Source organism: Sus scrofa, chromosome 9 (assembly GCF_054392235.1).
Source record: "Sus scrofa isolate SSC_HxYL_T2T_F1_AM1 chromosome 9, Sscrofa_HxYL_maternal_Yorkshire_Landrace_v2.0, whole genome shotgun sequence".
Taxonomy (NCBI): domain Eukaryota; kingdom Metazoa; phylum Chordata; class Mammalia; order Artiodactyla; family Suidae; genus Sus; species Sus scrofa.
The window spans coordinates 46751836-46775204 of NC_139391.1; the positions used below are offsets into that span (position 1 = coordinate 46751836).

Below are 23369 nucleotides of genomic sequence, written 5' to 3' on the forward strand. Positions count from 1 at the left end.
TAAGGATATGGTGTTGCCCCCACCTGCGGTATAGGTTGCAGAAGCAGCTCAGATCCTGCCTTGTTTTTGCTGCAGCATAGGCAGGCAGCTGCAGCTCCAATTTGACCCTGGGAACTTCCATATGCCACAGGTGTGGCCCTAAAAAAAATAACAATAATGATAAAAATAAAACCAGAGGTCTTATTATTATTTAGATATGGCGAGATGAGGGGAAGTAGTAGTATTTATATTCACAGACCTCAAGAAGATGCAAGCCACACGTGGGGCCAAAATGGGAAGCATTAGGGTTGGTCAGGAGGCAGAAGAAAATGGGAAATTATGGGCAAGAGGCTTTATTGTGGTTTCTGTGGGAAGGAATAGACAAGGAAAGATAAACAGATTTAGGATTGGCTAGTTCTAATAATCTTAGTGGGCCCTGGGGCACAACGGTGTCTCTAGTTTGTTGGTACCTGGGTGTGGGATGATTCAGACAGGTTACTAGGGATCTGGAGTGTGAGAGCCTGATAAAGGAGATGGTTGGGGGTGTGGGTACCCTCAAATCTGATTGGCTAATTAGATTGGTTGATTGAATTGGTTGGTTTGCCTTTGGAAGTTGCACTTGGGGGTGAGTGGTTTACTGTCTCCAGGAGTCAGTTGACTGTATCCCAGATGTCAAAGCATCAGGATGCAGGAAATGAAAGACCTGGTTGATATAGTCGTGGGTTGGGGAGTGAGTCAGAAAAGACTGAGGATGTAAACCTTGTATGTCAGGAGCTACCCGTGGCTCCCTCCTCTCTCAAGGGTGGTTGGAGGTGGGGAGGCAGGTTGCTGGTTTCCAAAGCGTTTCCCATGAAGCCAGGACCTGCTTGCTGGTGAGATCTTGCTCATGCCTGTCTCCTGGGCAGCATCTGGCAAAGACGCTCCTGAGTGTGGGCTCTGGGGCTGGCTGGGCTTTCAGGCTCATTCTCAGGGTTTTGGCTTGGCTGAGCTAAGCTCTTCTCAGTTTGCATGAAGTCAGAGGTGGGCCAGAAAGAGCTGTCTGAATGGTGAGAATAGCCCCCCTGGGTCCTGACTCAGTTTCCAGTAAAGGGAAAAGGAATTAGTAGTTTTTTGGCAGGTACTGCTCTGCCTAGGGATAAACAAGACTCATCCTTGTGGAATGTGAGCAGAATCAGCATTTTTTTTTTTTTTTTAAATTGGCTTTTGGGGAAAACAAAAAATACAGGCAGAGATCCCACAGCTGTCTGAGGCCACCTCCACTTCAACTTCCTACAGCCAGGACCCCATCTTGGGCAAATCTGCCTTGTAAGTAAGCTGTTGCCTCCTGATCTGCAAGCTCATAATATCTTGGCTCCTTCTGAAGAAGCTGACAATTACCCAATACTCCTTGCCAGCTGGCTTCAGCCAATAAAATTGCAGCATGCAAATATAGCATCCTGCAGCTACTCTCTCCATCAGACCACTCCAAAGTAGGAGGGATTTCCTCTAAGAGGGGAAATTTGACTCTTAAATGGAGAAAAGGAAAAAAAAAATTGGAAGGATTTTCTTTATGTTGGAGACATTTCTGCTGCTCATTAGCAAGAAGAAAAGGAGGAGAATGTCAATGGGTATTCTTTTTTCCAGTGCGCCTTGTGTGGGAAAGCATGTATTTCATCTTCTCTGGTGAGAGCATGAGGTGCAGTCCAGGAGTCCACGTGATGGTGAGTCTGTGTGTGTGTGTGTGGGATGAGGGGCAGTGGTGGCTGAAGCTTTCTGTTCATCTAGGCACACCCCAACGCGGAACACCCCTCGCTTCAGCTTGCCCAGGAAGACCTCTGTCCATTCAGCCTTCCAGGAGCTATTAGAGGAAAGGCAGACCTGGGGGGAGTGACTCTGAGTATGAAATCTTTCTTAGCCCGAATCCTGGAAGTCATCCTCTCTTGCTTCCTCCCCCCATAACCAGCCTTTCACCTGAGTTTGAATTCTTCCTGTAAAATGCTTCTTGGAGAGAGCTCTTCCTTTCTGTCCTCACTGATGTAGCCCTAACCCTAGCACTGATCTTTTGATTGGACTATTGCAGTAGCCAGCAAATTGGTTTCTTGCCTCCAGTTTGCTTCGCATTGCTACCAGAGTGATGTCCCCCCCACCCCAAACCATGCTTTTTTTTTTTTTAAATTACATACTTAAAATTTTTGTAATATATGTAGGGTTTTTTGTTTTGTTCTGTTTTGTTTTGTTTTTCCACTCCCAAAGCATATGGAATTTCCCAGGCTAGGGGTCAAATTGGAGCTGCAGCTGCCATTCACAACTACAGCAATACCAGATCTGAGCCGCATCTGTGACCTACACCACAGCTCACAGCAATGCTGGATCCTTAACCCACTGAGTGAGACCAGGGATCGAACCCACATCCTCATGGATACTGGTCAGGTTCTCCACTTTCTGAGCCACAACAGAAACTCCCTTCAGTAAACCTTTTAACTCCACAGCCCTCTACACCTGCAGTCTTCTACAGAAATGCTTTCACTGCTACAACTCAAAGCTTCCATCATCTTTCTCTGGACTAGTGTAGTCATAATAAGAGTCCATGACTTATAAAGTACTTTGTATATTCTAGGCGTGGTCGAAGTGTATTACAAATGCTAGTTCCTTTTATTTATTTATTTATTTATTTTGTCTTTTTGCTATTTCTTGGGCCGCCCCTGCGGCATATGGAGGTTCCCAGGCTAGGGGTCGAATCAGAGCCATAGCCACCGGCCTACGCCAGAGCCACAGCAACGCCAGGTCTGAGCCACATCTGTAACCTACACCACAGCTCACGGCAACGCCAGATCGTTAACCCACTGAGCAAGGGCAGGGATCGAACCCGCCACCTCATGGTTCCTAGTCGGATTCGTTAACCACTGCGCCACGACGGGAACTCCGCTAGTTCCTTTTAATCCTCAAAATGACCCTCAAGGTAGATGTACCATTTTTAACCCCATTTTACAAATGAGGAACTGAGGCACAGAGAAATTCATAAGCAGGTAAGAGGCTGGGTGCTTGAACACTATTCTCTGCTGTTCCTTAAATTTCTTAAATGATTCGCCCTTGTGTCCCTTACAGATCATTCTCCAAGTCAATGCTCTTTTTAGATCATGTCCCTTCAATGACTCCAGGTTTTTTTCCCTATCTCTCTCTCTCTCTTTTTTTTTTAAGAACAAAACTCAAATTCCTATAAGGGACTGCATGTGTGGGCTCTGCATTTCTCTCTGCCTTACTGAGCACCATTTTCCTCCCCAGCATCAGGCTTGATAGTCTCTCTTGTGGTCTCTCTGGATATTTCAGTCCTGTCCCACCTTAGTACCGTTGAACTTACCCTCTGTTTCTCTAGACAAGTGGTTCTCTACTGACATCCTCCTTCCTTCCTCTCTCCTCCCTTCCCCGCAAGGACCTCTGGCCATGTCTGGAGACATTTTTGTTTGTCCCAGTGGGGGTGTAGGTGGGGCTACTAGCGTCTGGTGGGTGGAGGCTGGGAATATTACTAAACATTCTACAACGCACAGGATAATCCCCACAACAAAGAATCATCTGGCCCAAAATGTCAACAGTTCATAAACCCGAGTCTAGAAATCACCTCTCTATATCTTCATGTGATTCATTCATATTCACACTGCAGATGTTGCCTGAAAATATCACCTCCCCAGAAATGTCTTCCTGACTCTCCTATTTATTTATTTAATTAATTAATTTATTTTTTTAGGGCTTCACCCGAGGCATGTGGAGCTTCCCAGGCTAGGGGTAGAATTGAAGCTGTAGCCATTGGCTTACACCACAGCCACAGCAATGTCAGATCCAAGCTGCATCCTTGGCCTACACCACAGCTCACGGCAATGCCAGATCCTTAACCCACTGAGTGAGGCCAGGGATTGAACCTGCAACTTCATGGTTCCTGGTCGCATTCATTTCCACAGAGCCACGACAGGAATTCCAGATCATGTGTAGTCTTAAAAAAATTATCCTGAAGTTCTCGCTGTGGTGCGGTGGGTTAAGGATTTCTTGTTGCCACAGCTATGGTGTAGGTTGCAGCTATGGCTCAGACTGGATCCCTGGCCTGGGGACTTTTATATGTCATGGGTGCAGCTGAAAAGAAAAAAAATTATCCTAGTATATGTATTTTCGATGCTGCCGTGATTGGGATCTGGTTTTACATTATACTCTTTAACCCATTAGTGTTAACATGTGCATAGGTACTAGTGTTTGAGATGCATACTTATTGATTGGAAACACCTAGTCAAACAATGTTAAATGAATTAAATGTTTGCAAAATGCTATTTAGCTCTGTGCTGTTTAATACAGTATAGTAACACATGCTGCTACTTGAATACCTTTGAATTTAAACTATCTAAAACAAAATAAGAATAAACAACAAGGTCCTACTGTATAGCACAGGGAATTGTATTCAATATCTGGTGACAAACCATAATGGAAAAGAATATATACATATGTACACACACACACACACACACACACACACACGTATAGTATACTGAGTCACTTTGCTGAATGGCAGAAATTAACACAACATTGTAAATCAACTATACTTCAATAAAATTTTATTTATTTTTTATTTTTTTATTTTTTTGCTATTTCTTGGGCCGCTCCCGCGGCATATGGAGGTTCCCAGGCTAGGGGTCGAATTGGAGCTGCAGCCACCGGCCTACAACAGAGCCACAGCAACGCGGGATCCGAGCCGCGTCTGCAACCTACACCACAGCTCACGGCAACACCGGATCCTTAACCCACTGAGCAAGGGCAGGGACCGAACTCGCAACCTCATGGTTCCTAGTCGGATTCGTTAACCACTGCGCCATGATGGGAACTCCTCAATAAAATTTTAAAAATAAAATGAGAAATTCTCTTCGTCAGTCACACTAGTTCCATTGCAAGTGCTCAAAAGCCAGCTGTGGGTAGTGGCTACCATGTTGGACGGTGAAGATATGAAACATTTCCGTTATTGCAGAAATGTCTATTGGACTGCACTGTTGTAGAATTTGATCTCATTTAAAAAATTATATATATCATGTATATGTTCATATAGATTTATAAATGTTACAGGTTATCTTTTATAATAGTATATATTCAAAATATTTTTTTCTTTATAGAATGTGCCTTTATTAACTAGATAGGATATTCTACATTGTTAAATATTCTATGCTTTTTTTTTAAGGGCCTCACCTGTGGCATATGGAGGTTCCCAGGCTTGGGGTCTAATCTGAGCTACAACTGCCAGCCTTTGCCACAGCCATAGCAACACCAGATACTTAACCCACTGAGTTAACTCACTCAGTGAGGCCAGGGATCAAACCTGCAACCTCATGGTTTCTAGTCAGATTCGTTTCTGCTGCATGATGGGAACTCCTGTTAAATATTTTAAAATTAGCACATTCTTTGGAGAAACCTCTACTGTGAAGCATGAAATATATATATATATTACTGCTTCATAAACAACCTAAATGGATGAATTGATAAAGAAGATGTGGTATATATACACAATGAAACACTACTCAGCACTCAGTGGGTTAAGAATCCGACTAGTACCCATGAGGATGCAGGTTCCATGCCTGGCCTTGCTCAGTGGGTTAAAGGATCTGTCATTGCTGCAAGCTTCGGTGTTGGTTGGATCATACGTTGCTATGGCTGTGGTGAAGACCAGCAGCTGCAGCTCCAATTCGATCCCTAGCCTGAGAATTCTGTATGCTGCAGGTGTAGCCCTTAAAAAAAAAAAAAAAGTCGAAGAAAGAGAGAATGAAATAATGCCACTTACAGCAACAAGGATGGATGTAGAGATGATCATACTAAGTGAAGTAAGTCAGAAAGAGAAAGACGAATACCTTATGATATCGCTTCTATACAGAATCTAAAATATGACACAAATGAACTTATTTATAACACAGAAACAGACTCGCAGAGATAGAGAACAAACTTAACAGCTACCAAAAGGGAAAGGGGGAAGGGGAGGGATAAATTAGTAGTTTGGGATTAGCAGACACTAATACATAAAAAAGAGATACACAGCAAGGTCCTCCTCTATAACACAGGGAACTATAGTCAATATCCTTGATAAACCGTAATGGAAAAGAACATGAAACAGAATGTATATGTGTAATTGAGTCACTTTACTGTACACCAGAAACTAACACGACATTGTAAATCAACTATACTTCAATTTAAAAAAGAAAAACTCTTATGGGTGATGTTAAATTTAAAAAAATCAGTATACATATACCTATGCCGATCTACATATATATCTTTATCTATATAGACACTGCTTCATAGACATGTATTTATTTAAAAAGTTCCTATTTCATTCAAGGGAAAGTGACACTTGTCTTAAATTTTTTCTTCTTGATGGGAGGATCTGACTTCGTAAACGAATTCCCCAGAAGTGTAAGAGAGAACTAGATAAGCCATGCTGCACCTTCCTTCCAGCTTATTTCCTTTAATGTACATTCAGGATGTCTGCACTTGGAAATGTCTACTCAGAAAACAGAAAACAACACTTCCAGAATGAATGCTGCTAAGGATACGGGAATGGGGCATGGCCATTTATTAGGGTCCTCCTGTTTTTTCCCCCAGGACAAAGTCTGGCGGCTACCTTTTGGCCAGCTCCCTTGCGGGTAGCATGGGACCTTGAGTCCCTGCCTACTGAGCAGTGCAATCTCACTCGGGCCGGAAGCTGCGGGGATCAGGAGGCTTGGGGGAGGGTCAGGGAGAAGGGCAGGGGTCTTGTTTGTGCCACCTGAGGCTGAAGGAGGCAATTCAGGAAGTCCTTTATTCTCACCGGAAGAGGAAGATAAGGGCAGGCTCCCCTCTCTTATTCAAACTGCATTTCCTTCTGTTTCCCAGTGGTGCTGCATTGAAATTTAGAGACAGGACTAGGGTGAGGTGAGTGAGACACTGTCTGGGGTGTGACACTTGACGAGGCCAAAAACCTCATTGATCAAGAGAAATAATATTTTAATAACAATATTTCAAAAACCGAAACAAATGCAAAAAAAAAAAAAAAAAAGGCCACAATGAAAAAAATACCAGCCTTTGAAACAAGGATTGGATCTGATCCAGCACTTGCATCAGTCACCCTTATCCTGGCCCTGTTACCAGATAAAAGCTGTTGTCAGCATTTTTTTTTTTTTTTTTTTTAATGGCTGCACATGTGGCAGAGGGACGTTCCCAGGCTAGGGGTTGAATCTGAGCTGCAGCTGCCTGCCTACACCACAGCCACAGCAACGTCAGATCCAAGTCACATCTGCAACCTAGGCTGCAGCTCACTGCAATGCCAGATGCTTAACCCACTGAGAGAGGCCAGAGATCGAACCCGCATGCTGATGGTTACTAGTCGGGTTCGTTACCGCTGAGCCACAACGGGAACTCCCTGTTGTCATCATCTTGAATGTACCAAGAAGAATTTCCTCTATAGAAAATTACGAAACAAACTTCTTTTTACTCGAGTATAAAATACACAGGAGACATGGCCCACATCACCTATATGTAGCTCACTGAATTTTCACAAATTCGCATACAAGTGCAACCAGAACTCAGCCCAAGGAAGCAAACCAACAGCTTCCCATAAGTGACCCTTGTGTTCCTTCCAGGCACTGCCTCCACCTTAGGGCGAGGTTAACCCCTAGCCTGCCTTCCCCGCTGCCCCCCACCACCACAAGAGAACTTGTGTGTTTATTTGAATACTTGTTTTCAATTCTTTGGATATATACCCAGGAACAGAATTGCTGGGTCACATGATGATTTTATGTTTAACTTTTTGAGGAAACATCACACTGTTTTCAGTAGATGCTGCACCGATTTACATTCCTACCAGTGATGCAGAAGGCGTCCAGTTTCTCCATGTCCATGTTAACATTTAAAAAAAATTGCATCCGGGAGTTCCTGTGGTGGCGCAGTGGTTAACAAAACCGACTAGGAACCATGAGGTTGCGGGTTCGATCCCTGGCCTTGCTTAGTGGGTTAAGGATCTGGCTTTGCTGTGAGCTGTGGTGTAGGCCATCGGCTACAGCTCCGATGAGACCCCTAGCCTGGGAACCTCCATATGCTGTGGGAGCAGCTCTAGAATGGACCAAAAAAAAAAAAAAAAATCCATCATAGTGGGTGCAAAGTGGTATGTTATCAGAGTTTTAATTTGCATTTCGCTAAGTAATCATGTTGAATTCTTTTATGTGCTTATTAATTATTTATGTGTTTTCTTTTGAAAACTGTCAATTCAAGCCCTTTGTTCATTTTAAAATAGGGTTGTGGAGTTCCTGATGTGACCTAGCAGCTTAAGGACCTGACCTTATCTCTGTGAGGGTGTGGATTTGGCCTCGATCAGTTGGTTAAGGATCCGGTGTTGCCGTGAGCCATGGCATACGTCGCAGATGTGTCTTTGATCTGGTGTTGCTGTGGCTGTGATGCAGGCTGGCAGCTGCAGCTCTGATTTGACCCTATCCCTGGAACTTCCCTATGCCGCAGGTACGGACCTAAAAAGAAAAAAAAATTGGGTTGTTTGTCTTTCTGTTGTTGAATTCAAATAATTCTTTATATATTTTGGGTACTAGACATTTTTAAGACATGATTTTCAAATGTTTTCTCCCACTCTTTAGGTTTTTTTTTTTTTTTTTCCTTTCTTTCTGATGTCATTTGATGCACAAAAGTTGTAAATTTTGATGAATTCCCATTTACCCAATTTCCCCTTTGGTCTTATGTGCTTTTGGTACCCATTGCCAAATCCAAGGTTCATGAAGATTTACACTTATATTTTCTTCTAAAAGTTCTTTGCTTTTATCCTTACACTTATTTTGATTCATTTTGAGTTAATTTTGGAAGAGGTGTGACATGTGGGTTCATCTTCATTCTTATGCACATGGGTGACTAGTTTTCCTACCATAGGCTGAAGAGAAGATTTTTTTTTCTCTGTGGAATACTCTGGGTACCCTTGTTAAAAACCAATTAGCCATAGATGTATGGGTTTATTTCTGGACTCTCCATTCTGTTCTCTTGGTCTATATGTCTGTCCTTATGCCAGTACCACACTGCTTTGGCTACTGTTGCTTTTTTTTTTTTTTTTTTTGGCCATGCCCACAGCACGTGAAAGTTCCCAGGCCAGGGGTTGACCCTGCGCCACAGCAGCGACCCAAGCCGTGGCAGTGACAATGCCAGATCTTTAACCTACTGAGCCATCAGGGAACTCTCGACTACTGTTGCTTTGTATACAATTTGAAATTGGGAAATGTGAGTTTCCTAGCCTGACTTATATTACATGGATTGATTTTGCCTAGTTTTACGATTTATATAGTTGTAATCATGTAATACATACTCTTTTGTGTCTGTGTTCTTCTACCGAACATTATGTTTGGGAGCTACCTTTTAAGTTAAAATAGAAAACTTGAAACAAATAACACATTTAAATGATTTTGAAAATTCAAATAGGGTGAAAAGATTATAGTGAAATTCAGCACTGTGATCAAATTCAATTCTCTACCTCCCCTCCTCAGAAATTACCAATGTTACCAGTTTCCTGAGCATTTATGGAGAGAAATTTTAGGCATAAACAGGCCTCTGATTGTGTACCTTTCTCTCCTCACAGCAGTCATGGCATGCGCTACATACAGAAGAGAAGGCTTCCTTAGATTTATTTTCTAATAATTTCATGAATGAGCTTATTTTCCCTCCACCCCTAATGCCATTATTCAATTCATTTTTTATTATTTTTTAAGATTTTTTTTCAAATTCCTTTTTAAAAGGGTACAGAGCTATTACTTGGTAGATTGTCTTTCAATTTGGGTTTTTCTGGTGTTTCCTCATAATTAGATTCAGTTCATGCACTTCAGGCAGGAAGACTACAAAACTCTGCCTCATTTCAGGAGGCTCCTCATGTCGGGTTGTGCCATTATTGGTGAAGCAAATTTCCCGCAGTTGGTTCGGGTGGAGTCTGCTGGGTTTCTCCACTGCAGAATTATCACGTTTTCTTTTTTTTCTTTTTGTCTTTTTTAGGGCCACATCCGTGGCATATGGAGGTTCCCAGGCTAGGGGTCCAATCGGAGCCCGGCCTACACCACAGCCACAGCAACGCGGGATCCGAGCTGTGTCTGTGACCTACATCACAGCAATGCTGATCCTTAACCCACTGAGTGAGGCCAGGGATTGAACCCGAGTCCTCATGGATGCTAGTCCGGTTCATTAGCTGCTGAGCCATGACAGGAACTCTACGTTTTCTTTGGTAATTAATAAGGCATATTGGGGGGATTCTTTAAGGCAATGTATGTCTAGTTACTCATCAAACACTCAAAGGGTTTTTTTTTTTTTTTTAATGATTTTTGCCTGGAGCAGTGATTACTGCAATGGTTGCAGAACAGGGTGTGTGTGAATTTTGTTTGCACTGACCTGGGGTCCTTCTGAATTCCAAGGTCAGGAGAGGTTGACAATGCTGGAAGGCTCCTCTTGCAGTGTTTCTGCTTGTCTTTGCTTCCTCAAGTCCTGCCTAGCGTCTCCAAAAGGCCCAGCTTGTAGCCCAGGGGAAGGATGAAGCCAGGAAGAGTGAAGAGATTTGGGGCCCAGAGTGACAATATCGGATACACTTCACTTGCTTCTGTGCTCCAACTCCTAGCTCCAGGGAGACCAGACCGCCATTGATAAAGTTGGTGCCGCTTTGTTTAGCTTCTGTCCCTTGAACCCTCTCATCTCAGAGATCATGTCCCTGCTTTTATATTTGTTCTATGGCCTTATCAGGTTTTCTTTTTATTTGAACAGAAAATCTAGCTGTTCACTTTTGAAATCAAATTTGGACTCTTCAATTTGGAACCCCATTTTCGAGCAGGTCATTCTATGAAATCAGTCCTAGAGTGAATGGTTGCTCTTAAATTCCTTGAGGACGATATGCAACTGGGAGAAGGCGTAGCAAGTATGATGCCAGCTTGCTCCTCTGTCTTGAATCCTCTCTTCAGGGTGATCTCGTCCATGGCCTTGGCTTGATTCTGAGCTGTTACAGGTTCTGGTCTTTTCTGGAGTGAGTGTCTAGCTCTTTGATTCTGAAACTCAACTTGGGATTCTAGACTCTTCGGTGTTGCTTTCTAAAGCAAGTTTTTGTTTGGAAGCATAACTCACATAAGGGTTTTGGTTGAATGCCTGGATGAGAATTTTCAGGGGGTCCTCTGTGAATTTGGTGCAACTGTGCCTACCATGTGTAGACACTGGGGTGTTTGGTGAATTGTCTTGGGGCCATGCTGGAAGACAGTCCTGACATCCACCGTAGGATGCAGTCAGCTAGAATGATCTTAAAATCTCCCTCATCCTGTGCCCTACCAAACATCTAGGTAGCTACCCAATACCTACAGAATCCCCAACTTTATGCCACTAACCTTTGGGATCCACACATCCTTTGGGTATCAAACATTGTCATCCCAGTCTTTACTGAGCATGAAAACTACAGGGTATGAATACTTTATTTATTTATTTATTTATTTTTGTCTTTTTAGGGCCAAACCCATGGCATATGGATGTTCCCAGCCTAGGGGTTGAATTGGAGCTGCAGCTAGTGGCCTACGCCACAGCCACAGCAATGCCAGACCTGAGCCATGTCTGTGACCTATACCACAGCTCATGGCAATGCCAGATCCTTAACTCACTGAGCAGGGCCAGGGATTGAACCTGCATCCTCATGGATACTATTCGGGTTTGTTACCACTGAGCCACAAGGGGAACTCCTGGGGTATGAATACTTTTATGTAGAGGTCATTATAGCTAATAATACACACAAAGTATTGCTGAATTCATCATAGTTTTTGTCGTTACACATTTAAACTTGTCAGTTCTAAAAGTGTTATTATTGGAGTTCCCGCTGTGGTGCAGTGGGTTAAGGATCAGGCATTGCTATATCTGCAGTGTACTGGATTTGATTCTTGGCCTGCGAACTGCCATATGCTGCAGGTGTAGCTGAAAAAGGAAAAAAAAAAGTGTTATTGTTATGTCAGTGGAATATTCAGGATATTTTGACATTTTATTTTATTTTATTTTATTTTTGTCTTTTTTTGCCATTTCTTGGGCTGCTCCCGCGGCATATGGAGGTTCCCAGGCTAGGGGTTGAATCGGAGCTGTAGCTGCCAGCCTACGCCAGAGCCACAGCAACGCAGAATCTGAACCGCGTCTGCAACGTACACCACAGCTCACGGCAACGCTGGATCCTTAACCCACTGAGCAAGGGCAGGGATCGAACCTGCAACCTCATGGTTCTTGGTCAGATTCATTAACCACTGAGCCACTACGGGAACTCCTATTTTGACATTTTAAAAAGGGTCCTTGGAGGAGTTCCCATTCTGGCTCACTGGTAATGAATCTGACTAGTATCCATGAAGATGCAAGTTTGATCCCTGACCTCGCAAGTGGGTTAAGGCTCTGGCATTGCCGTGAACTGTGGTGTTGGTTGCAGATGCAGCTAGGATCCCCTGTTGCTGTGGCTGTGGTGTAGGCTAGCAGCTGCAGCTCCGATTCGACCCCTGGACTGGGAACCTCCATATGCCGTGGACGTGGCCCTAAAAAGACAATAAATAAATAAATAAATAAAAGAAAAAAAGAAAAAAGAAAAAAATAAAAAGTGACAATGGACTATTGGAGTTCCTGTTGTGGCGTATCAGAAACGAATCCGACAAGGAACCATGAGCTTGCGGTTTGGATCCCTGGCCTTGCTCAGTAGGTCAAGGATCTGGCCTTGCCCTGAGCTGTGGGTAGGTTGCAGATGTGGCTCAGATCCTGCATTGCTGTGGCTGTGGTGTAGGCCAAGGCCTACAGCTCTGATTGGACCCCTAGCCTGGGAACCTCCATTTGCTTCGCGTGAGGCCCTAAAAAGCAAAAAAAAAAAAAAAAAAAAAAAAAAAAAAAAAGTGAAAATGAACTATTCTACAGCAATACATAGAATTGGGTATCAAACCATGAAGAGACATGGAGGAAATTTAAATGCATGTTACAAAGTAAAAGAAGCCAATCTGATGAACTCCATACTGTATGACTCCAACTATATGACATTCTGGAAAAGGCAACACCATGGAGACAGTAAAAAGATCAGTGGTTTCCAGAGGTTGAGGGGAGGGAGGGATGACTAGGCAGAGCACAGGGGATTTTCAGGGCGGTGAAACTACTCTGTGACACTATAGCAGTGAGTACATGTCAAACATTTGTCAAAATCCATAGAGTGTACAACACTGAGAATGACTCCTAATGTAAACGATGGACTGTGGGGGATGTGTCAGTGTAGGTTCATTGATTTTAACACATGGACCCTCTGGCGGGGGATGTTAATAATGAAAGAGGCTGCTGGGGGCGAGGGGGGGGGAGGAAGGGGGCCAGGGCTTATATGGGAAATCTCTGTTTCTTCAGCTGCTTTTGCTGTGAATCTAAAACCACTCTAAAATATAAAGTCCATTAAAAAAAAAAACAAGGATTCTCCTATTTTAAAAATGTTGAAAATTTGGTTGTGATGATCATTGTACAACTGTAAATGTAATAAAATTCATTGAGTAATAAAAAACATGTTGAGAACCCCCCAGAAAGTTATAAAATTCTTTCATGTTCTGAGCTTTCCATGATCAGGCTCAGTGCACCTTTCTGGCCTGTCTCCCATCTGCTCCTTCCTCCTGGCAGGACAGGCTGTGTTCCAGCCACACTGGTCCTCTTAGCATCCATGTTCGTCCTTGCATAATGCCTTTGTCACCCTGTCCTACAGGGCTTGTCTCTTTACCCAACCTCTGCCTGGGGAAAGCCTACTCCTCCTTAGGCTCCACTCAAGTGTCTTGTCCACGGCCACTTTCCCTGGCACATCATGTTCCAGGCAGAACTCTTGCCCCCAAAGCCTCTTTATCACTGCACTTTTAGAGCAGTGTTTGTGGCAGATACAACTGTGCTTAGGGGTCTATTCTTGTCCACTAACCATCACGTATGCTTCTTTCTCTCCAGCTCCAGATGGTTCTTGTATTTACAGGATGTGGGCCTGGGATGGGATGTGTGATGGTTGATTTTGGGTGTCAGTATGGATGCTCAGATTGCCAGTTAGATGTTATTTCTGGGTTTATCTGAGAGGTTGTTTCTAAAATGGTAAAGCAGATGGCCATCCCCACTGTAGGTGGGCACCATCTGAATGGTTGAAGCCTGAATAGAACAAAAAGGTGGGGAAGGTTGAGTTCACTCTGTGCCTTACTGATGAGCTGGGGCATTGGTCTTCTCCTGCCCTTGCTGCTCCGAGCTCCTGGTTCTCAGACTTAAAACTATACCATCAGCTTTCCTGGGTCTCTAGCTTGCAGATGGCAGCATGTGGGACTCCTCACCTTCTGTAAGAGCATAAGCCAATCCCTATCACAAACCTTTCTCTATCATTCTGTCTTTCTGTCTGTCTGTCTATATCTATCTATCTATCTATCTATCTATCTATCTATCTATCTATCTATCCATCCATCCATCCATCCATCCATCCTATTGGTTCTGTGTCTCTAGAGAATCCTAAGAAGAAATTGACACCAAAAGTGGTGCTGTTATAACAAATACATAAACATGTGGAAGGGGCTTAGAACTGGATAATGGGTACAGACTGAAAGAGTTTTGAAGTACATGCTGGAAAATGCTGATATTGCCATGAGAGGACTTGAAGGGAGGTTCTAGTGAGCGCTCAGAAAGAAAAGAGAGCCGAGAGAACTCTTTTGTCCTGTTAGAGGGTATACAAAAATCATGCACAGAAGGTTGGTAGAAATGTGGACAGTAAAAGCCATTCTGATGAGGCCTCTGATGGAAATGAGGGCATCTGTTTGGGTGGTGAAGAAAAGGCCGTCCTCGTTATAAGCTGGCACAGAACTTGGCAGAGTTGTGTTTTGTGGAAGGTAGAACTTGTGAACAATGAAATGAGTATTTGGTTGAGGAGGTGTCTCAGGGGAGTGTTGAAAGAGCAGCTGGGTTCTTCCTCACTTGTTGGGAGCAAAACGAGAAGAGAGAAATGAATTGAAGCTACGTTCTGAATTGTTGAGCAGAGAGGGACAGGAACTTAAAGATTTGGAAACAAATCAGCCTGTCCGTATTACAGAAAAGAGAGAGAGAGTTTGGGGGAACACTGCAGGGGTGGCCGACTGGCCATTTGATTAGGAGTTTAGTGTGGGCATGAACCACGGATTTAATAATCAGACATCTCAACAGAAGGCAGGAATAGAGCTAAGATTATACAGCAGAAATGCATCAGCTAGGACTAAAGGAAGTAGAGAGAACAGGAAAGAATGAAAGAAGGCTCTGAATGTATGCTATCCTTCAAGAAAAGGGAAGAAGGACCGTGGAGAAGATCAAAACCCCGAGAGGGTCACTGCCTGGGTTTCAACAGGGCAGATGTCCCCCAACGGAAGCCATGGGGCAGGGCCACTGGACCCCTGGGGATATGACCCCCTCTTGGCAGAGGAAGCAAGTCATGGAAGTGATGTTGCCAACCCACTGTGTCCAAAAGGCAGAGCATCTGGCTAAAGAGGGTTGGTCTGGAACCTTAAGATCTCAGGAATTTGTCCTGTTGGGTTTTGGACTCTCTTGAGACCTGTCACCCCTTCCTTCTTTCCTAGTTCTCTCTCCTGGAATGGGGATGTCTGGCCCGTGCCTGTCCCACCATAGCATTCTGGAAGCATACTGCTTGGTTGGCTTCACAGTTTCCCAACTGAAGAGGAATTTGTTTGGGGATGAATGTACCTGGAGTCTCATCCACATCTGACTTAGATGATCTTGAGGTGAGATGTTGTAATTTAGACTTTAGAGTTGAAGCTGGACTGAGTTAAGACGTTCAGGGTTGCTGGGATGGAATGAATGCGTTTTGCATGTGAGAAGGACGTGGGGCATAATGTAATGGCTGAATGTTTATGTCACTCCCAAATTTGTATGTGACTATCTAACCCCACATTGTTGGTATTGGGAGGTGGGGCTTTGGGAGATACTTAGGTCCTAAGGGTGAAGCCCTCTTTTTATTTATTTATTTATTTATTTATTTAAAATGTATTATAGTTGATTTACAATGTTCTGTCCATTTCTGCTGTACAGCAAAGTGACCAGTTATGCATTCGGAGCCCTCTTTCTACAGGACCTTTATATGAAGAGACACAGAGCTTGCTTTCTCTCTCTGCCATGTGGATTCAATGAGAAAACGGCTGCCTGGGAACCAGGATGAGGGCTCTCCCCAGACCTGGGATTTGCCAATACCTCGATCTTGGACTTCCAGCTTCTAGAACTGTGCGAAATAAAAGTCTGTTGTTTGGGTCCTTCTAATACACAGTAATTTATTATAGCAGCCTGAGATGACTAAAATGAGGTGGGCGCCATGGGTTAGAATGGGATCTGGTCTGGAGTCCCATAGTGGCCCAGCAGGTTAAGAACCCAACACAGTGTTCGTGAGAAGAAAGGTTCGATCCCTGGTTAAGGATCCGGTGTTGCCATGAGCTGAGGTGTAGGTTGCAGACATGGCTTGGATCATGCATTGCTGTGGCTGTGGTGTAGGCTACCAGCTGCAGCTCGGATTCAAACTTGTGGTCCAAGAACTTCCATATGCTGCAGGTGGGGCCCTAAAATGAAACAAACAAACAAAACAAACAGAGTGGGAAAGACTGTGGTGGGGCAGGGCAAGAGTGAAGTTCCCAAAGCCCCCAAAGCCCCAGCTGCTCACGTCTCCGTCGAGCTCCATGTCTTGCACAATAGCACATTTGGTCTTTTTTGCAGCCCTGTAAGTAGATAAGATGGTTCCTGCCCCCCCACTTTACAGATGAGGGGACATCCTCCGAGAGTTCCATGGCTTTGCTCAGATCATGTGGGGTGAGGCAGGAATCTGAACTTAGGTTTCTGACCTCTCCTGACCTCCCCCCGACCAAAAAACCATGTTGATTGTGTAGCAGAAGCACAGCTGAGCTGTTGCCCTACTTTAAGAGATGGTCAAGCTTTGCTTCCTGGCTCTGGAGCGTGCCAGAGGTGAGGCCAGAACCCAGAAGAAAGTCTTGCATGACTTTCTTCTATTTCATCCAGCTGCTTCCTTCCAGCCAGGCCTGGATTTCCTTACCCAGCGCTTGGCATGCCCTCAGGGAGTGGAGATGGGGACTTAAGCCACAGCAACACGTCTGTCTTGCTCAGACCGAAGACAAATGCTGTCTTTCCTGTTGGGCAGTCCTATCTCCCTGTTTTCTCCTCCAGCAGCTCTTGGCCTTGGGTGACACCGGGCCAGATCTGTCATCTCGCTGGCCTAGCGTGGTCCTCCGTGAAATGGGCTAATGTCTGACCCTCATGCCTCTGACCAAGTGTGCTGTGTAGCTCGGGTCTGTATCCAGAGGCTGCACTCAGGGTTCTCCGACACGCTGGGTCCTCAGAGAGTAAACCAGCCGCCTAGGATATTTTCAGCCACAGCTACAGTTGAATAAATCATGACCAGAGGGAGGTCAGCACTATGTCGGGCTCCTTTGAAGGCCTGGCACCAGCTCCTCAGAGGGCTGGGGTGCCACCTGGCTCTCAGGCCTTCCCCATCCCTCCTGCCACCCCGCTCCAAACCACATCTTTCTCCTCTCACTGGAGCCAGCGCAGTGTCCGCCTTCGGAAAGCTTGGGACCTGAGCAACTCTGTTTCTTCTTGTTTTTGTGTTTTGATGCATGCCCAATTCATTTAATCAAAACAAAACAAAACAAAAACAAACAAAAAACCCACCAGCAGATTTTCTACCTGGGGTGCAAGATGAAGGGGCGAGTGGGTGTGGCTCATTCCCCGTGGGGATTTTAAAGCAAGAGCACACCTTGCCAAGGAAATAAACCTTTGTTCGATAAAGATACATGCCTGCTGGAGCTCAGAAGGAGAAACGTCACATCCAGGTGGCTGAGGAGTAAGGATGAAGGAGGTGCTGACAGTGTATCTGCCTTTGTTCCCACTTCCCCTCCCCCGCCCCCCCTCCGGCATATGCTCTTCTGTATCGGATGCTCTCTTAGGTCCCAGACAGATACAAACGCACTGCTTTAGTTAACTAACTCCGATATGCAAGAAAGAATGCATTTCTTTATTTGCTCTAAAACAACTCATTTAGACTCCAAGCCCTGTTTCTGCCGGGTTGGTGGGAAAGACAGCTCTGTCATCCTGGAGCTTAGAGACCCAAGGCTGTGCAAAGATTCCAGGTCACAAGCAGAGCCCAGACACCAGGAAGCCGGCAGCTGTGTTTGCTCTCCCTGCTGCGAGACTCCCTCAAACTTGCTCTGCCCCCACCCCCCACCCCGGGAGCTCAGGCTTGGGGTACAGGAGGACGTGGTCCCCACTGTTGCCAGTACCCCTTCTTGGCCTCTCTGGCTCAAGGGAATTTCATCTTAGTCCAGAAGACTTTTTCTATGCCTCCAAGCACTTCTCGCCCTCAAGGACACCCAGCATATCTGCTCAGGGAAAAACAGAAACCAGGGAGAGAAGTGTTATGTGCTAGTGTTATGGGCTGAATTGTTCCCCTCAGAATATAACAGAATATTACAGCATGTGGAGATAAGGGCTTCAAAGAGGTAATTATGGTAAAATTGAATATAACAGCATTTGGAGATAAGGGCTTCAAATAGGTAATTATGGTAAAATTGAAATCTTCAGGATAGGCTCTAATCCAATACGAACGTTGTCCACACGAGAAGAGCCACAGCCACAGCAACATCAGATCCGAGCCTTGTCCGAGACCTACACCACAGCTCATGGCAACGCTGGATCCTTAACCCACTGAGCGAGGCCAGGAGTTGAACGTGCATCCTCATGGATCCTAGTTGGGTTCGTTAACCACTGAGCCACGAAGGGAACTCCGTGGGATGTTGCCTCTATCTTCACGGTCTCCGAGAGCTCTCCATCATGTCCCTGGGCCCACATCTGGCCGGCAGGAAGGAGAAGAGGGAAAGGAAAGGGAATGCCCCTTCCCCTTTCAAATGCACGTCCCCTCTCCTCATACGCAATGGACCCAGTCTGGTCCCGTGGCCTCAACTAATCTTGAAGGAGGTTGCCCGTGTCTTTGCTCTGCATGTCCATGAGCACAGCTGTATTTGGGAATTCAGATACTGCAAGAAGAAGAAAATAATGACAACCAGCCATCTCTGCCCTCCCAGAAACAAGTAAGAACAGGAATTGTTGATCTGCTTGGGTGGAGGAAAGGGAAGAGGGAAATGGTAAGGAGGAAATCATAAATAGCGTCAGGATTATCTACAAGAAAAACAGGAAGATTTGTCCGAATCCTGCCCTCTAGCTGCTCCCAGATGCTCACCATTTCTAGAGGAACAATATTTCAAAACAAGCAATTATACCAAAATGACAATATACAATGGAGTGAAAAATTATTAAAATCACAACCCACACTGCAATTGTTCTTTGGAGGAAATGACATCCATTTAGAAAAGTTTCTTGATGAGCCATGTGGAGGTGGAAGGGGAGGACCTGGGAGCGAGAATTGGCTGGATTCTGAGAAAGGAGAGTTATATCAATGAATCCGTGTAAGAAATCTGTAAGAACTGGACCACGTGGAGGGAAAAAGAGAGGGCCAAGTAATAGGCGGGAAGGCGGAAGGAAAGTGAATTGGTGGAATTCTTAGGACAGGATGCCTAATAGTTCTTTTAAAATTATTTGTGTTCTGTAATGTAACTCTCTCCTACAGACCTTTAGTCAAATCTACTAAATATATGAAGGCCTGTGTATGTGTGTCTGTGTGTCTGTGTCTGTGTGTGTGTGAGAGAGAGATTTTCACATCGGGGTCATTTTAGTGCAGAACAGGGGCAGCATTATGAAAGGACAGTGCACCTGGGTATGGAGCAAATTAGGCAAAGCAGGGCCAAAGCAGTGGTGCCCAGCGACTCTATTAGCTACATGCCCCCTTTAGAATTCCAGAAGAACTGGGATGGAGGTGGGAATGAATTTAGCCAATTTCACTGAATCTTAAAAATTGAAGCAAGTCAACCAATACTTGCATTAAACCATTGCGCAGAAACTAATTAAATATGCTCTCCAAGCTCACTTCCTTCTGCCCAGGAGAGTCGGAGAAAGTATTACAGAGAAGGGGACATAGGATTGCCTTAAAGGAAAAGAGAGGACTAGCTCTCCCAGTGGTTTGGTTATGAGGCATTGCAAGGTTTTATTTTATTTTATAATGACTTTTATTTTTTCCATCATAGCTGGTTTACAGTATTCTGTCTATTCTCCACTGTACAGCAAGGTGATCCAGTCACACATACATGTATACATTCTTTTTTCTCACATTATCATACTCTGTCATAAATAACTAGCTATAGTTCCCAGTGCTATACAGCCGGATCTCACTGCTTATTCATTTCAAAGGCAATAGTTTGCATCTATTAACCCCAAATTCCCAATCCATCCCGCTTCCACCCCCTCCCCCTTGGCAACCACAAGTCTGTTCTCCAGGTCCATGATTTTCTTTTCTGTGGAAAGGTTCATTTGTGCCATATATTGGATTTCAGATATAAGTGGTATCAAATGGTATTTATCTTTCTCTTTCTGACTTACTTCACCTAGTATGAGTCTCTAGCTCCTTCCATGTTGCTGCAAATGGCATTATTTTGTTCTTCTTTATGGCTGAGTAGTATTCCATTGTGTGTGTGTGTGTGTGTGTGTGTGTGTGTGTGTGTGTATATATAGCACATCTTCTTAATCCAATCATCTGTCAATGGACATTTATGTTGTTTCCATGTCTTGGCTATCATGAATAGGGCTACAATGAACATGTGGGTGCCTGTGTCTTTTTCAAGGAAAGTTTTGTCTGGATATATGCCCAAGGGTGGGATTTCTGGGTCATATGGTAGTTCTATGTATAGTTTTCTAAGGTACTGCCATACTGATCTCCATAGTGGTTGTACCAATTTACAATCCTACCTTATTTTATTTTATTTATTATTTTTAATTTTTTTTATGGCTACACCCGCAGTGTATGGAAGTTCCCTCGCAGCTGCAGCAATGATGGATCCTTTAAGGTACTGCGCCAGGGCTGGGGATCAAACCCATACCTCCACAGCGACCTGAGCAGCTGCAGTCAGATTCTTAACCCACTGCACCACAGCAGAAACTCCTGGAAGGTTTTAAGCAGGGGTAACGTGACAGGATCTGGGCTTCAAGAATGAGAGGAGGACTGGATCTGTGGATGGCTCTGTGGGATGTGAGTTGTTACAGCCTCTTTCCCCCTCTGCTCACTAAAGACACTCGTGTCTTTTTGGGAGAACCTTCTATCTGCTCTCTGTGGACATGGCTGTCTTTGCCAACTAGGTTCCTTGGTTTTTGTGAAGCAAAACACCAGTGAGAGGGGTAGACAGAGACAGAGAAGCCAGGATGGGGACCTGCATTGGAAAGGGCTGAGATTCACTTACGGGAGATGCTGGGTGTGCAAGAAGGCCCTCTAGATATACCCCTCTTCCTTGCCTAGATCCTGGAAAATGAAGACAGAGTGACAAGGTGTCAGGCGGATGGACATGAGCTGTCACGTTATGAAAGAGCTTTTGTTGGTGATCGTGACTTTTAAAAAAATGGAATAAGTTTGACATATGATATTGTATACCTTAGGCATCATAGATTGAAATATGATTGCTATTATGGCTATATTTATCACATTACATAATTCTAGTACAATCATGTTTATATTAATTATACTGTGCATTAGAGCTCTATGGCTTTTTACTACTTGTTGCAATTTTTTTTTGTCATTTTAGGGCCACACCTGTGGCATTATGGAAGTTCCCAAGCTAGGGGTCGAACTGGAGCTGTAGTCGATGGCCTGCACCACAGCCACGGCAATGCCAGATCCTTAACCCACTGAGTGAGGCCAGGGATCAAACCTGAGTCCTCATGGATACCAGTCAGATCCGTTTCCTCTGAGCCATGACAGGAACTCCCAATTTTGTACCCTTAAACAATACAATCTTTCACTCCCCAAGAGACTTTTTTACGTGGGCTTCATAACACCAGGCTCCAGAGTGAGATCCATTTACCCACATGGTGTCCCAGGCAGCGCTGGGACAGGCCCTGCTAAGCCTTGCAGCCTGGAGGACAGAGTAAGAGATGCACGTGGCAAAGGCAATTTGATTTAAGGAGAAAAGGAAAAGGAAAAGGGAAAGGAAACATCAAGGTCACACACGCCAGGTTTTCCTTTCAAAATCACCAGATAAGAGAGTTCCCGTTGTGGCTCAGTGGAAATGAATCAGACTAGTACCCAGGAGGATGCGGGTTTGATCCCTGGCCTTGCGCAGTGGGTCAGGGATCCATTGTTGCTGTGAGCTTTGGTGTAGGGTTGCAGATGTGGCTCAGATACTGAGTTGCTGTAGCTGTGGTGTTGGCTGGCAGCTGCAGCTCCAATTCGACCCCTAGCCTGGGAACCTCCATGTGACGAGGGTGCGGCCCTAAAAAGACAAAAAAAAAAAAAAAAAAAAAAAATCACCAGACAGGTCCCTCCTCCTCCCTTGGGATGAAGTGTGAGGAGGGTGTGGGACCCTTTTCCCATGGAAGGAGCATGAGGATGGGGAATAGGCTTGATGGGGTATCAGGATGGGGAAGAGGGAACCCTCATATGCCCAGGCTTTCTTTCATTAACCCTTTGGGTTTAACCGCTAAGCCTTTGATTAGCCAAGAGGGTGTCATCCCCTCTGCTCTGGAGGGTTATTCCACTGTCTCATTATCTTTGTACCTCAGTACCTAGCACCACCCCTGGCAAATAGTAGATGCACAGTACATATTTTTTGAAAGAAGGAAAAGAAGGAGGAAGGAGAACATTGCCTCAGAGAAAAGAGGAATCAGGAGCGTTTACCCTGCTTATCCTTGCTTCGGGATAAACTGTGCTTTATCTAACACAGACCGAGAGATGCAGGAAAGGCACGTCTTTCTTCAGGCTCTCGAGGGAGACGACACACAACCTCCTTTGTTACTTCTCCATGTTTTTCAAGGTGCAAATCAGTAAGTTGTGACCATAATTAAAAAAAAAAAAATCAGGAGTTCCCGTCGTGGTGCAGTGGTTAACGAATCCGACTAGGAACCATGAGGTTGCGGGTTCGGTCCCTGCCCTTGCTCAGTGGGTTAACGATCCGGCGTTGCCGTGAGCTGTGGTGTAGGTTGCAGACGCGGCTCGGATCCCGCGTTGCTGTGGCTCTGACGTAGGCTGGTGGCTACAGCTCCGATTGGACCCCTAGCCTGGGAACCTCCATATGCCGCGGGAGCGGCCCAAGAAATGGCAACAACAACAACAACAACAAAAAGACAAAAAAAAGACAAAAAAAAAAAAAAAATCAAAAGACCACAAAAGTACAGGTTAAAATAGAATTGAAAATATGAAGGTGTGTTATATACAAGGTAGGGGTTGCTTTATGAAAATTGTGTGTGTGTGCATATTTGTACTGGGTTGC

General features: G+C 44.7%; 1 long non-coding RNA gene across 1 annotated transcript; it reads left to right on the plus strand.

Moving 5' to 3' along the window:
- The first annotated feature begins 1540 nt into the window (after positions 1 to 1540).
- LOC102161478 (uncharacterized) lies at positions 1541 to 16260 on the plus strand. The gene is made up of 4 exons (XR_014815433.1): positions 1541 to 1679; positions 8243 to 8463; positions 15567 to 15728; positions 16036 to 16260. It is a non-coding gene; the product is annotated as an uncharacterized LOC102161478 (long non-coding RNA).
- The last annotated feature ends 7109 nt before the right edge of the window (positions 16261 to 23369 follow it).